This window comes from Leucoraja erinacea, chromosome 14 (assembly GCF_028641065.1).
Source record: "Leucoraja erinacea ecotype New England chromosome 14, Leri_hhj_1, whole genome shotgun sequence".
NCBI lineage: Eukaryota > Metazoa > Chordata > Chondrichthyes > Rajiformes > Rajidae > Leucoraja > Leucoraja erinaceus.
The window spans coordinates 53,872,139-53,886,775 of NC_073390.1; the positions used below are offsets into that span (position 1 = coordinate 53,872,139).

The 14,637-nt window shown below is 42.8% G+C and overlaps 1 protein-coding gene across 1 annotated transcript in view; it reads left to right on the forward strand.

The window, feature by feature from the left end:
- Positions 1-14,637, forward strand: part of clstn2a (calsyntenin 2a) — a 526,456-nt gene that overhangs the window by 232,218 nt on the left and 279,601 nt on the right. The window lies entirely within an intron of this gene.

Sequence of the window (14,637 nt, forward strand, 5' to 3'; positions counted from 1 at the left end):
CTTCTTCAGCATCTGCAGTTCTGTCCTCCACTGTTCGTTTCAGAGTCTGTGTTGACGAACTGGAAAACTAACATACAGCAAGCACGGAAGGAGGTTGTCCAAGATTGTCCTATTATGGTGTTGAAATAAATCAAGATCTGTTTGTATTTTATTGGGGGAATTTATCCCTGCAGTTTGCTAATCTTATTTCACAATCTGGCCCGTTTGGAATTAAAATCACTGGTTTATGGTGACTGAATAACTCAAATTGCATTTGAATTGCATGAGTTGCCATTAATTTGACCGTTCTGTTAATTTCTTCTGTGAAAATTGCTGACAGTAGTTTTGAATTCCTGGCATGCTGGAGGAGTAATTCGTTCAATGGAGACATTTATATTGTGGAATGAGCAAGCTGCCAAAATTATGGAGCACGAGTAGTTAGTAATTTATTTTCAAAAATTCTAGGAGTTTGTCTGTCAGCTTAAAACATTGAGCAGTTCAACAAGTTCTTCCGCCCACGATACCTGCGCTGACCATGATGGCAAATTAAATGAATACGATCTGCCTGTATAGGAACCATATTCCCTGCATGTTCATATGCCCATCTAAATGCCTCCTAAAGATCACTATCATATCTGCTCCACCACTACCCTTGACAATACGTTCCAGGCACCCACCACCCTCTGTGAGGAAAAAAAAACATGCCTCATACATCCCCTTTAAACTGTACCACTCTCAACTTAAAGTTTTGCCCTCTAGTGTTTGATATTTCTACCCTTGGGGAATAAGCCCCTCTAGAGAGAGTACAGAGCAGATTTACTAGAATGTTGCCTGGGTTTCAACAACTAAGTTACAGAGATAGGTTGAATAAGTTAGGTCTTTATTCTCTGGAGCACAGAAGATTAAGGGGGGACTTGATAGAGGTCTTTAAAACGATGAGAGGGATAGACAGAGTTGATGTGGACAAGCTTTTCCCTTTGAGAATAGGGAAGATTCAAACAAGAGGACATGACTTCAGAATTAAGGGACAGAAGTTTAGGGGTAACATGAGGGGGAACTTCTTTACTCAGAGAGTGGTAGCGGTGTGGAATGAGCTTCCAGTGGAAGTGGTGGAGGCAGGTTCGTTGGTATCATTTAAAAATAAATTGGATAGGCATTTGGATGAGAAGGGAATGGAGGGTTATGGTATGAGTGCAGGCAGGTGGGACTAAGGGAAAAAAAAGTTGTTCGGCACGGACTTGTAGGGCTGAGATGGCCTGTTTCCATGCTGTAATTGTTATATGGTTATATGGTTAGTCAACCTACACCATGTCATTTTATAAATCAGGTCACACCCTTCACCCTCTGAAATTCAAGAGAGAACAATCATAGAAACATAGAAATTAGGTGCAGGAGTAGGCCTTTTGGCCCTTCGAGCCTGCACCGCCATTCAATATGATCATGGCTGATCATCCAACTCAGTATCCCGTACCTGCCTTCTCTCCATACCCTCTGATCCCCTTAGCCACAAGGGCCACATCTAACTCCCTCTTAAATATAGCCAATGAACTGGCCTCGACTACCCTCTGTGGCAGAGAGTTCCAGAGACTCACCACTCTCTGTGTGAAAAAAAATCTTCTCATCTCGGTTTTAAAGGATTTCCCCCTTATCCTTAAGCTGTGACCCCTTGTCCTGGACTTCCCCAACATCGGGAACAAACTTCCTGCATCTAGCCTGTCCAACCCCTTAAGAATTTTGTAATCCAAGTTCATTCAACCTCTCCTTCTCGGTACTGCTCTCTAATCTATGTAGCATTCTGCACAACTGCTTCTGTGGCCTCTCCAAAGCATCAACGTCCTGCATGTAATGGGACGACCCAGATTGTGTACGCTACTCCGAATGTGGTGTAACCAAGGTTTTAGAGTCATAGAGTGATGCAGGGGTGGTAACAGGCCCAACTTGCCCACAGTGAGCAACATGTCCCAGCAACACTTGTCCCACCACCCTGCACTTAGTCCATATCCATCCAAACCTGTCCCTGTACCTGTCTAACTGTTTCTTTAATGTTGGGATAGTCCCAGCCTCAACTAGGTAGCTTGTTCCATGCACCCACTTCCTCTGACTCCAGGCAAAAAATCCACTCCTTTATCCTTAAGTGATCCTACTCTCTCGCGAGCTACTCCCTCGTTTTTAATGTATGAATAAAATATTTTATGCATTATTTCCTTGATCCTACTTACCAAAAATGTTCCATGATCCCTTCAGGCCCTGCTGATTGCCTGTCTGAATTATTTCCTGCTTTATTTATATTCCTGAAGCTCCCTGTCCCATTTCACAAGATCATAAGATGCCGCAGCAGAATTAGGTCATTTGACCAACCAAGTTTACTTCACCACAGCTGATATATATTTCCTTCTCAGACCCATCATTTTGAGGCCCTTTCAAACTTACAGTGTTATAGCTTCCGAAACCTTACATTTACTTTCTATTTTACTACATTTACAACAGATTTCCTCCTCCATGGGTTCCTGTTACTTGTCTTTCCCCCTCACTGGAGTATGTATAGAAGATTTAAACAAGTTACTTCCTATTTTGTACTTTTCCGCCGTTTGTATCTTTGTGTGTAAACAGAAACAAGTTCATAGAAACATAGAAATTAGGTGCAGGAGTAGGCCATTCGGCCCTTCAAGCCTGCACCGCCATTCAATATGATCATGGCTGATCACCCAACTCAGTATCCCGTACCTGCCTTCTCTCCATACCCCCTGATCCCCTTAGCCACAAGGGCCACATCTAACTCCCTCTTAAGTATAGCCAATGAACTGGCCTCGACTACCCTCTGTAGCAGAGAGTTCCATAGATTCACCACTCTCTGTGTGAAAAAAAGTTCTTCTCATCTCGGTTTTAAAGGATTTCCCCCTTATCCTTAAGCTATGACCCCTTGTCCTGGACTTCCCCAACATTGGGAGCAATCTTCCTGCATCTAGCCTGTCCAACCCCTTAAGAATGTTGTAAGTTTCTATAAGATCCCCTCTCAATCTCCTACATTCTAGAGAGTATAAACCAAGTCTATCCAGTCTTTCTTCATAAGACAGTCCTGACATCCCAGGAATCAGTCTGGTGAACCTTCTCTGCACTCCCTCTATGGCAATAATGTCCTTCCTCAGATTTGGAGACCAAAACTGTATGCAATACTCCAGGTGTGGTCTCACCAAGACCCTGTACAACTGCAGTAGAACCTCCCTGCTCCTATACTCAAATCCTTTTGCTATGAAAGCTAACATACCATTCGCTTTCTTCACTGCCTGCTGCACCTGCATGCCTACTTTCAATGACTGGTGTACCATGACACCCAGGTCTCGCTGCATCTCCCCTTTTCCTAGTCGGCCACCATTTAGATAATAGTCTGCTTTCCTGTTTTTGCCACCAAAATGGATAACCTCACATTTATCCACATTATACTGCATCTGCCAAACATTTGCCCACTCACCCAGCCTATCCAAGTCACCTTGCAGTCTCCTAGCATCCTCCTCACAGCTAACACTGCCCCCCAGCTTAGTGTCATCTGCAAACTTGGAGTTATTGCCTTCAATTCCCTCATCCAGATCATTAACATACAGTACATATGCTGTCATAATGCACTGTAGTCTCTGAACAACCCTTCAGTAATTTTCCTTGCCCTCCATTTCAGAATAATTGTGTTTTAAACCGATAACTTGACACTAGCACTGGCAATAAATAAATAAATAAAATGCGCAGCTTTCCAGCCCATTATCTCATTGGCCACTCTTGCTGCAAATCGGTGTCATCTTCCTCTAGTCGTGGCGGTGGGGGATTGGGAGGGGCCTCACAAGTGGAACAGCCTAGGGCCTCTCTTCATCTAAGTCCAGCCCTGACTGTATGTTCTCATCTAAATCATTGATATAGATGACAAACAGTAACAATCCCAGCACAGAACCCTGAGGCACACCACTAGTCACAGGCCTCAAGTCCAAGAAGCAACCTTCCACCATCACCCTCTGTTTCCTTCCATGAAGCCAATTTGCTATCCATTCTGTAATCTCTCCTTGGATCCCATGCGAGCTAACCATCCAGAGCAGCCTACCATGCAGAACTTTGTCAAATGCCTTCATGTATACAACATCTACAGCTCTGCCCTCATCGACCGTTTTGGTCACGTCTTCAAAAAACTCAATCAGATTTGTGAGACATGACCTCCCATGTACAAAACCATGCTGACTATCCCTAATCAGCCCATGCCCATCCAAATGCCTGTATAACCTGTGTCTCTGCACATCGCATGCCAGGCTTTGCCCAACCCCCATCTCCCTTTTCCAGCTTTCTTCCCCCTCCTCCATCAGTCTGAAGGCCTACCATTCCCGACCCGAAACATCGAATGGTCATTCCCTCCACAGATGTTGCCTGATCCACTGGGTGCCTCCAGCACTTTGTGTTTTTCTCTCAAGCTTCCAGCCTCTGCGATTCCTTGTGTCTTCAATGCAACAGCGGTGTGTGCTCTAACTGAAGGCTGGGAAAATGGATGATATAATATGAATACAATAGGGCTGACACTTGAAAGCAGAGCTGTGAAAACAATAAACCTGATGTGATAATGTACACCATTATAGTTATGCGAGGTGCGGAAAGGCAGAACGAAGGAAGTAAGTGCCATTCAAAGAGAGATTGAGATTGAATTATAATGCAATTATCCAGAGTGGAAAACTGAACATTTCATTCAACCATTTTTCACTTTACAAATCTGACCATTATTCCCAGCACTGATGCTGTGAGATTCACACAGTACCAAGGTTTAATAACCATGGACTTATCACACACTTGGTTTTGTGAACAAAAACCTGATTAAATGACAGCTAAGTGACTTGTCTTATTGCAGTCATAATATTGGAAATCTCCCTGTTCATGGCCACAGGTTTAACAGGAGGAAGGTTAACGTGGGTACGCATGGACCAGTTGGTTTCCATGGTGCTTTATCCCCACGGGCGCACTGCGCAGTGAAATTCCTTTTGCATAGATCACACGTGCATGAGTCACCATATTATTGCGCCTTTTACAAAAAGTCCAAAGCGCTAGATGTACTGGGGTGGCATCCGACCCGGGTAACCTCCAGGCTGCTGCAGAGCCTCCTCTGTCGCCCTCGACTGGCTGGGTCCGAGAACTGGTGCCCCTTGATGGCGATGGAGGCAATACCTCCTCTACTGGCCACTCCTCGAGTCCGTCATCCCACCTCCTCGGGTCTTTATTATATCATCCTCGTCCCACCTTGTCTGGTCTTTAGGGCCTAGCCCGTTAGCCTCTGAGCCCCCCCTTCATGCCGTGTTGTGCTGGGTCTCTCTCCGTGGTGGCGGGGGGGCTCGACAGCTTCCCCCTAGAGACCAAGGTCCACTGGGTCCCCCCTTCATCTGGCTCCGATTCTCGGGAGCTATCTGCCACCGCACGGCCCATCCCGGGAGCCTTACTGGTTGTTGGTCCAAATGGACATCTTCACTGTATCGGAAGGAACTGCAGATGCTGGTTTACACCAAAGATAGACACAAAACACTGGAGTATCGAGAGATGTTGTCTGTCCTGCTGAGTTACTCATGTGTCTTCTCTGCTGCTTCATTGCCACATCCTCTCAGATGTTTCACTTCTTTTGCTTTTGTGCTGAGTAAACGGTAACGAATTAGTCATTTGGGAAGATACGCAATTCCTGTTATTTAGCAAAGTGAACAATGCAAACTCTAGCCAATGTTATACAGACAAATTATTCAGCAGACAGTGGAGGGTTAACAACCTTTCTGCTTTAGTGAAGTCTTCCAATTATCATAGCTGAATTCATATTGTTACCAAGATAGAAGCACAAAATATAGTTAAAGCACCAGTCAGTGTGCTTGTGTGGTAACAACATACCTCGGTGACTGCCAATCACCACCCCCCCCCCCCCCAGACACTTATTATTATTTATTCAAATCATTTGCTATGTCGCTCTTCCAGGGAGATGCTAAATGCATTTCGTTGTCTCTGTACTGTACACTGACAATGACAATTAAAAATTGAATCTGAATCTGAATCTGAATCTGAATCTGAAGCAATTAGTGGTCATATATCTTGAGATGGTTACTAGTTTGGTGGTATTGGAATGATAAAGTAGCATGTAAAGCAGAAATGAAATGAGTTCAAGTCCCTCAACGGCAGGTTTTTGATTCATCCAAATTCATCTTCTTGTAATACTGTCCATGAAGTTTTCAAATGATTGTTCCAATGCATACATACATGGTAAATGGTGACATGAAACTATGAGAAATACTTACAACATGATTTGACACGCCGAGTGCCAAATGAAAAGTCCAGGAGGCAATTCAAGTTGGTGGATTGCTTACGACAGATTACTAGTCATGCTATCCTGTACCGGGAATGATGTGCACTTTTCATGCAAAATCATAAGGTCTCTGAAGAGGAGTATGGTTCCTTGTGATTCTGGAACTGAATGAGACAAGCAGTGAATAGAGCCACCAAGGATGTACAGGTTTGTAGGTTAATTGGGTTCGGTAAAATTGTAAATTATCTCTAGTGTGTAGGATGGTGCTAGTGTACAGGGATCACTGGTCAGCACGCCCGCGGTGGGCCGAAGGGCCTGTTTCCGTGCTGTATCTCCAAAGTTTAATAGGGCCCTGCCTACAACGCCAGAGATCCGGGTTCGATCCTGACTTTGGGTACTGTCTGTACGCAGTTTGCACATTCTAACTTTGCACACTAATCTCTTGTGTAGAGCATTTCTAGACAACATGGACAGGTGACCGTTTCGTGTTGGAGAAATGAGACTCCGACTAATAGATAAATATGACCAATTCTTAAGGAGTTGGTCTCCTTTCATCGACTTTTTGGAATCATGTGATGCAGCGGTACCGTAAAGATTGCTGATTTCAGTTCATGACGCGGATAGATCTACATCTCCGAATACAGATTTGAAAAATTCTCTTTTAAGGGGCCTTCTCTTCTACTTCTACTTTCCACTTTCTCTCTTCCTTTTTTATTTTTTATATACACACTTCACGTTTTTCTACTCTCTACCATCTATTTTTCCACTTTTTCCTCTTTCTATTGTTTTCTTTTTCTTGTCTTGCTTACTTCCTTCTCATAACATAAAACTAGAGGTTGTACATAGAATGGATTACGGTATTACATAGTTGGCACCTAAAATTAGGTTCCACTGTACTGTTTTGTGCTGTATTAACTTCTAATAAAATAAACAAAAACAAAAAAAAAAAAAAACATGGACAGGTGACCGTTTTGGGTTGGGAACTCTTCTTCAAACTGATAGCAGGGGAGTGGGAAGGAATGCTGTAAACGAGGACGGACAGGACAGAGCACGGCACACACAGGCAAGGGGGTTATTTGATAGGCAGATTGTTGGAGAAAGGACAGGGATGAAAAAGACAGGTGTGAGCCCAAACAGGATAAAGTTGCAAATTGTGAAACTCGGGGAATAGAAAAGTTGAGAATTGTGTAGCCACTGGAAAAAAAGTTTTAAAAGCTCCCTTTTTGATTTGACCGCAGTTTCTTGCATCACTCATCTTTAATGAAACTAAGAAAATGTTACCTTACCATCTCGTTGCTTTCCCTGTTCAATCTATTCTGGGGCTAAGGGAGAGACATGGAGAGTTGGATGATTTGCATGAGAGTTGCAGCGATGTGGATGAATAATCCATTGGTACTTGGTAACAATAGATTGGATAACAATATTGCATTATTCTTGTATTAAAACTAGCAGAGTAAGGTGTTGGCCCTTTGGCTCTTTGCAAGCCTGTCCTTGGAGAACAATGCCTCGTTTATTGTATCTGATTCATCATTAGCTCTGTGCAAGAACGCATGAACCACAGAGGCCAAGCAATAGCACCTCAATTAATTGCATTCCTAATGGGGAGAGACTTTCTTTCTATGTCAGTGCAAGCTATTTATTTTTAAATAAGTCCCGAGAAATGGAGGTAAAGGGAATTAAAGGGGATGAATGTTTTCAAAGATCAAAATGCTATTGATGAAAATTAATTTCCAGAATGCAATGAAGCGAAGCATGTACGAAATTCAATTGATATTTGGAAAAACTGCTTCTATTGTGTGTTTTATATTATTCAAGAAGTCATAACGTTTGCTAATTGGAACTTGAATACCTTTGAAAGGGGTAACATTTGCATGGTTCAGAGAAAGAGAGCAGAATTGGTACTTTCCAGACCAGTGCTCTCAGCTACTAATAAGCACAGAAGTGGGGCAGTGAAGTGGAAAAGATGAGCTTGCTGTAGTCATGTATGGCTGGACAAGGAAGGAATTTTAGTTTAGTTTAGAGATACAGTGCAGAAACTGGCCCTTCTGCCCACCGAGTCCGCACAGACCAGCAATCCCTGCACATTAACACTATCTACACACACTAGGGACAGTTTACACATACGCCAAGCCACACTAGGGATTGTCTACACATACACCAAGCCAAGTGACTTACATACCTGGTACGTCTTTGGAAGATGTCTCCAATGAGATAGATGGGGTATCCAATGAGATAGATGGGGTATCCAATGAGGTAGATGCTACAATGATAACATACAGCATTGTATTATATTAATATGTTATTATATTAACATATAATAATATGTAGTATTGGGAAACATCTCTACGTCCCAAAACCAAAAAATACAGGCCAGTTATTGGAGATTGCCAAAAGCAAGACTTCGAAACCAGAATTAACTATGGTATTCTTACTATTGTATACTGAATATTCTATTAAAAATGTCTTGGGATATTTTTTCATGTTAAATGTTGAAATGATTATTGTTCCATTCCTTAAGGATACCCAATAAAAATAAGGAACTGTGAAAACCGCACTGAATTTTTTCCGCCTTCTTGATCCCAGGAGGGTGATGTTAAAATGCACTTCTAAGGCTGCCTCAGTTAGCTGTTGATTGAATTGAGATCCTTCTGATCCACACAGCCCAGTTGCACACCATGGAGTGCAGTTGCAGTACAATCTATTATTGCAGACTTTTCACATGCTGTGAATAGCAACTTGGCAAGTTAAAGCTAGATCCTAAACCTGCCACTACCATTTTATTCACTGAGACTGATGCTGTTGTCCTTGGAGAGACCGGGCAGGTGAAGCACTTTGCTGAAAAATCACTCAAACAAAAGCCCATTAGTCCTCAAAGTGGTGCAGCCAGTCCAGCAGAGAAGCTTTTATCATCTTGTCATTGAAGGGGAGCTGTGGACCTGGTGCTGTCTGATAAGGGAAGGGTTTTCAAATGCACATTCCATGTGCAGAATAAGGATTTTTCCAACTCACGGAGGCAGTCATCAAGATAAAAAAGAAAATGACGTCAAATGAAAATTTAATATGGATTTATTTTGTGGAGAAATCAGATTTTAGCGATAAATTGCATCCAGCAACGAAAGATGCTTATGGAGGTGACTATTTTTCTAGGTTATCTCAAATAGGCAATGTAGATTAAATAATTAAATGACCCCGTAAAGAATAATCAGTAGTAAAGAACATTCGTTTTTTATTTGGGGAAAATAAACTGTTGGAGGAATTCAATGGGTCAGACAACATCTGTGGAGGGATATGGACAGATGATGTACCTGTATTGGGTCAGGACCCTTCTTCAGAACGAGAGTAAGATTCACTCGGGGGGTGGGAGTGGGTTCACCTGAAGTGTTTGCCAGTGTGGCAGTCGCTCATTCTATGTGCCGTGCTGCATGGTCCCCAACTCCTGAAATGTGCCGCACCAAATGAGCAGTATCGCTGCTGGACAACTGACATGAGCTGTTTGCTTTAGTTTAGAGAAACTGCAGAGATACGTTTTTTTAAATTATGGGTTAATAATTGGAAAGAAATTGATACTTAAATTTTGGAAAAATACAACCACACCAACTGTTAAAATGTGGATTAGGAATATGATGGACATAGCACACCTTGAAGAAATGAGACTCCGACTAATAGATAAATATGACCAATTCTTAAGGAGTTGGTCTCCTTTCATCGACTTTTTGGAATCATGTGATGCAGCGGTACCGTAAAGATTGCTGATTCCAGTTAATGACGCGGATAGATCTACATCTCCAAATACAGATTTGAAAAATTCTCTTTTAAGGGGCCTTCTCTTCTATTTCTACTTTCCACTTTCTCTTTTTATTTTTTTATTTTTTATATACACACTTCACGTTTTTCTACTCTCTACCATCTATTTTTCCACTTCTTCCTCTTTCTATTGTTTTATTTTTCTTGTCTTACTTACAATATAAATTTTAAAAAAAAAAAAAATTTTTAAAAAGACATACAACAGGGAAATTCGGCCAACCGAGTTCGCGCTGACCAGCTGACCAGCGCACAATCCTACGCATTGGGGACAATTTACAATTTTTACCGAAGCCAAGTTAGCTTACAAACCTGTACGTCTTTGGTGTGTGGGAGGAAACCGGAGCACCAGGAGAATACACGCGTTGTCATGGGGAGAACATAGAAACTCCGTACAGAAATCAACCATAGTCATGATCTAACCTGGGTCTCTAGCGCTGCAAGGTAACAACTGTACCACTGAGCCACTGTGCCACCACTTGTTGTTATAGAAACATAGAAACATAGAAAATAGGTGCAGGAGTAGGCCATTCGGCCCTTCGAGCCTGCACCGCCATTCAATATGATCATGGCTGGTCATCCAACTCAGTATCCCGTACCTGCCTTCTCTCCACACCCCCTGGTCCCTTTAGCCACAAGGGCCACATCTAACTCCCTCTTAAATATAGCCAATGAACTGTGGCCTCAACTACCCTCTGTGGCAGAGAGTTCCAGGATTCACCACTCTCTGTGTAAAAAATGTTTTTCTCATCTCGGTCCTAAAAGATTTCCCCTTTATCCTTGAACTGTGACCCCTTGTTCTGGACTTCCCCAACATCGGGAACAATCTTCCTGCATCTAGCCTGTCCAATCCCTTAAGAATTTTGTAAGTTTCTATAAGATCCCCCCTCAATCTTCTAAATTCTAGCGAGTACAAGCCGAGTCTATCCAGTCTTTCTTCATATGAAAGTCCTGCCATCCCAGGAATCAGTCTGGTGAACCTTCTCTATACTCCCTCTATGGCAAGAATGTCTTTCCTCAGATTAGGAGACCAAAACTGTACGCAATACTCCAGGTGTGGTCTCGCCGGGTATAGGTTTCTAAATCTACAGTTTGAGCTTTCCTAGCATCCTGCAGCAGATTGCCAGGGATATAATAGGCACAGTGGTGCAGCAGTAGAGTTGTTGCCTTATAGTGCCAGTGACCCGGGTTCAATCCTGGCTATGGGTGCTGTCTGTACGGAGTTTGTTAGTTCTACCTGTGACCTCGTGGGTTTTCTTCAGGTTTCTTTCCGATCTCCAAAGATGTACAGGTTTGTAGGTTGTGCAGGAAGGAACTGCAGAACTACCAAAGATAGACAGAAAATGCTGGAGTAACTCAGCGGGACAGGCAGCATCTCTGGAGAGATGGAATGGGTAATGTTTCAGGTTGAGACCCTTTTGTAGGTTAATTGGCTTTGGTAAAATTGTAAATTGTCTCTAACATGTAGGGACACTAAAAACATGGACTTTGGTAAGTTGTGGATATTGAGGAAGGTTGTCAAAGTACATAGCAGGACGTAGAACAGTTGGAAATGTGGGCAGAGAAATGGCAGGTGAAATTGAGCACAAGTGTGAGACATTGCATATTGGGAGGTCAAATGCAAGAGAAAAGTAGACACTAAATGGTAGAAGGTAGACAAAGGTGCTGGACAAACTCAGCAGGTGCAGCAACATCTATGGAGCGAAGAAAATAGGCAACGTTTCCTATTTCCTTCGCTCCATAGATGCTGCTGCACCCGCTGAGTTTCTCCAGCACTTTTGTCTACCTTCGATTTTCCAGCATCTGCAGTTCCTTCTTCAACACTAAATGGCAGAACCTTTTGAGGCATTGAGGGATCTCCGGGTGCGAGTGTTTCAATCGCTGAAAGCGGCAACACAAGTGGACAGGTTGGTCAAGAAGATAAGCATGTTCTTCCTTCTTCAGTTGGGGCATTGGGGAAACTCATCTCCCCGCTACCTTCAGGTAGAAGGTACAGGAGCCTGAAGACTGCAACAACCAGGTTCAGGAATAGCTACTTCCCCACAGCCATCAGGCTATTAAACTTGGCTCAGACAAAACTCTGAACATTGATAGCCCATTATCTGTTATTTGCACTTTATCTGTTTATTTATTCATGTGTGTGTATATATGTATATAATGGTATATGGACACACTGATCTGTTTTGTAATCAATGTCTACTATATTCTGTTGTGCTGAAGCAAAGCAAGAATTTCATTGCCCTGTCAGGGACACATGACAATAGACTTGACATTGAGCACAAAACCTGGCAAGTCATGTTGCAGCTGTGTCAAACTTTGGTGAGACCCCGTTTGGAGTTCTTCGTGCAATTCTAGTCGCCACCCGGCAACTGTTGCTTTGCAAGATGCCAATAAAGGTTGATTGAAACGTTGCCTATTTCCTTTGCTCCATAGATGCTGCTGCACCTGCTGAGTTTCTCCAGCACCTTTGTCTACCTTCTACCATTTAGTGTCTACTTTACTCTTGCAATTGACCTCCCAATGTGCAATGTCTCACACTTGTGCTCAACATCACCCGCCAACTCTCCGGGGTGAGAAGATGCATAGACGGAGAAATGATCAATTACATGGAAGAAACGCTGCTTGCTTTTGCCTCATGAAATGTTATTATTTTGCCACGGGTTGAGAACGATCGGAGGCATTTTCCATTGTGTGTATATTGGGTTGTTGAAGCATTGAACACCAATTTTAATTACTTGTGTGGGTTTGGAGCTATATTCCCCAACTGACCACTTCTACATCAGTGTATCATTACTAAACTATGCTCCATTAGTGTTCTTAGAAGTTGCTTCAAGAAAAATGATTTTGAAGCTAAATGACAAGATTATTCCATGCTTGACCAATCGTGCCTTTATCATTCGAACAGTATCTTCAATCATGGATTAGTGGGTTTATTAATATTATATGAGAGGCTGAAAGCTCATAAAATTCAAATGAATGATTCCAGATTTAATTAATTGACAAAAAGGAGTGAAATGTCAATGGTAGAACCTTATTAAGTGCTGTCAGCTATGTGTTATAGTCTTTAACAAAAAGATAGCAATCGCTATCCTTTGAGAGTCTGGCTAACAGTTTCACGTTTAAAGCACCATTCATTCTCTTTGCAGAATCAATCTTTTGCATTTGTCATTTTCATTACAATAGTGTTAAAAATGGCAGCACAATAGACATACAAAATTACTTCAGCTCATTGAATTTTGACATTTACATGCAGAGAGAACAATGCATCCAAACAAGAGACACAAAATGCTGGTGGATCCCAGCGGGTCAGGCAGGATATCTGCAGAACATGGATATGGCTTCCCTGTGCCCCATCTGGACTCGCACTTTTTTCTCCCCGTCCACCTGCATTCCTTCCTCGAGCTTCACTATTCACAACTCAGCAATGCAAGTCTCACACGTGGTGTCTTTTTATTTCTGGCTTTGTTCAACCATCTGCCTAACCCCCCCCTCACTTGTGTTCACCTATTACCTGCCAGGCTGTGCCTGCCCCTCCACTCTTCCAGTTTCCTTCCTCCCCCCTCCAATCAGTCTGAAGAAGGGACCCAACCTATTAATCGTCTCCAGATTCTGAAGAACCACCTAGTTACTCCAGCACTTTGTGTCTTTTTTTGTAAACCAGCATTTGCAGTTCCGGTCTGAAGAAGGGTTTCAACCTGAAACATTACCGATTTCCTTCACTCCATAGATGCTGCCTCACCTGCTGAGTTTCTCCAGCACTTTTGTCTACCTATGCAGTTCCTTATTTCAGCATCACAAGACTGCTTTTGGAAGTCATCAAAAGTCAAAGCATTGTAGAAGCTGGACTTGAGAGACAGTAACAGAAGATTGAAAGTGTTTTATTATTGTGTTGTATATCGAGGTACAGTGGAAAACTCTATGTGTTAATCCAGTCAAATCACACCATACATGAGTACATTCATGCCATATCCAAGTAAAACAGGCAGTGCAAAGAGAAATACACCAGTGGAAGATTCTTTGGGCTTGGATGATTGTCACTAATATATCTTGAGCTGGACTTGGAAAATTTCTGAAAGCAAAGAAGTATATAAAATGTGTGTGTATATGTGTCCAATATCATGAAAATAATAGATCGGGTAAACACACAGAGTCTCTTGCCCAGAGTAGGGAAGTAGAGAGCCACAGAACATAGGCTTAAGGGGAGAGGGAAATTCAATAGGAACCTGAGGAGTAACATTTTAGCACAAAGGGTGGCGGGTGTATGGAACGAGCTGCCGGAGGAGGTGGTTGAGGCAGGTGCTTTAAGAAACATTTAGACAGGTACATGGATAAGGATTTGAGGAATATGGGCCAGACACGGGCAGGTGTGACTAGTGTAGATGGGACATGTTTGTTGGTGTGGGCAGTTTGGTCCGAAGGGCCTGTTTCCACGCTGTGTAACTCCACAAGTCAGGGGAGTATCATGAGATAGTGCAGGCGTGGTGGAGATTGGCATCAAAGGTGAAGCTTTAGAGTACTGTACATGTGCAGGAAGCTGCAACAGTACTGGCACCAACGTA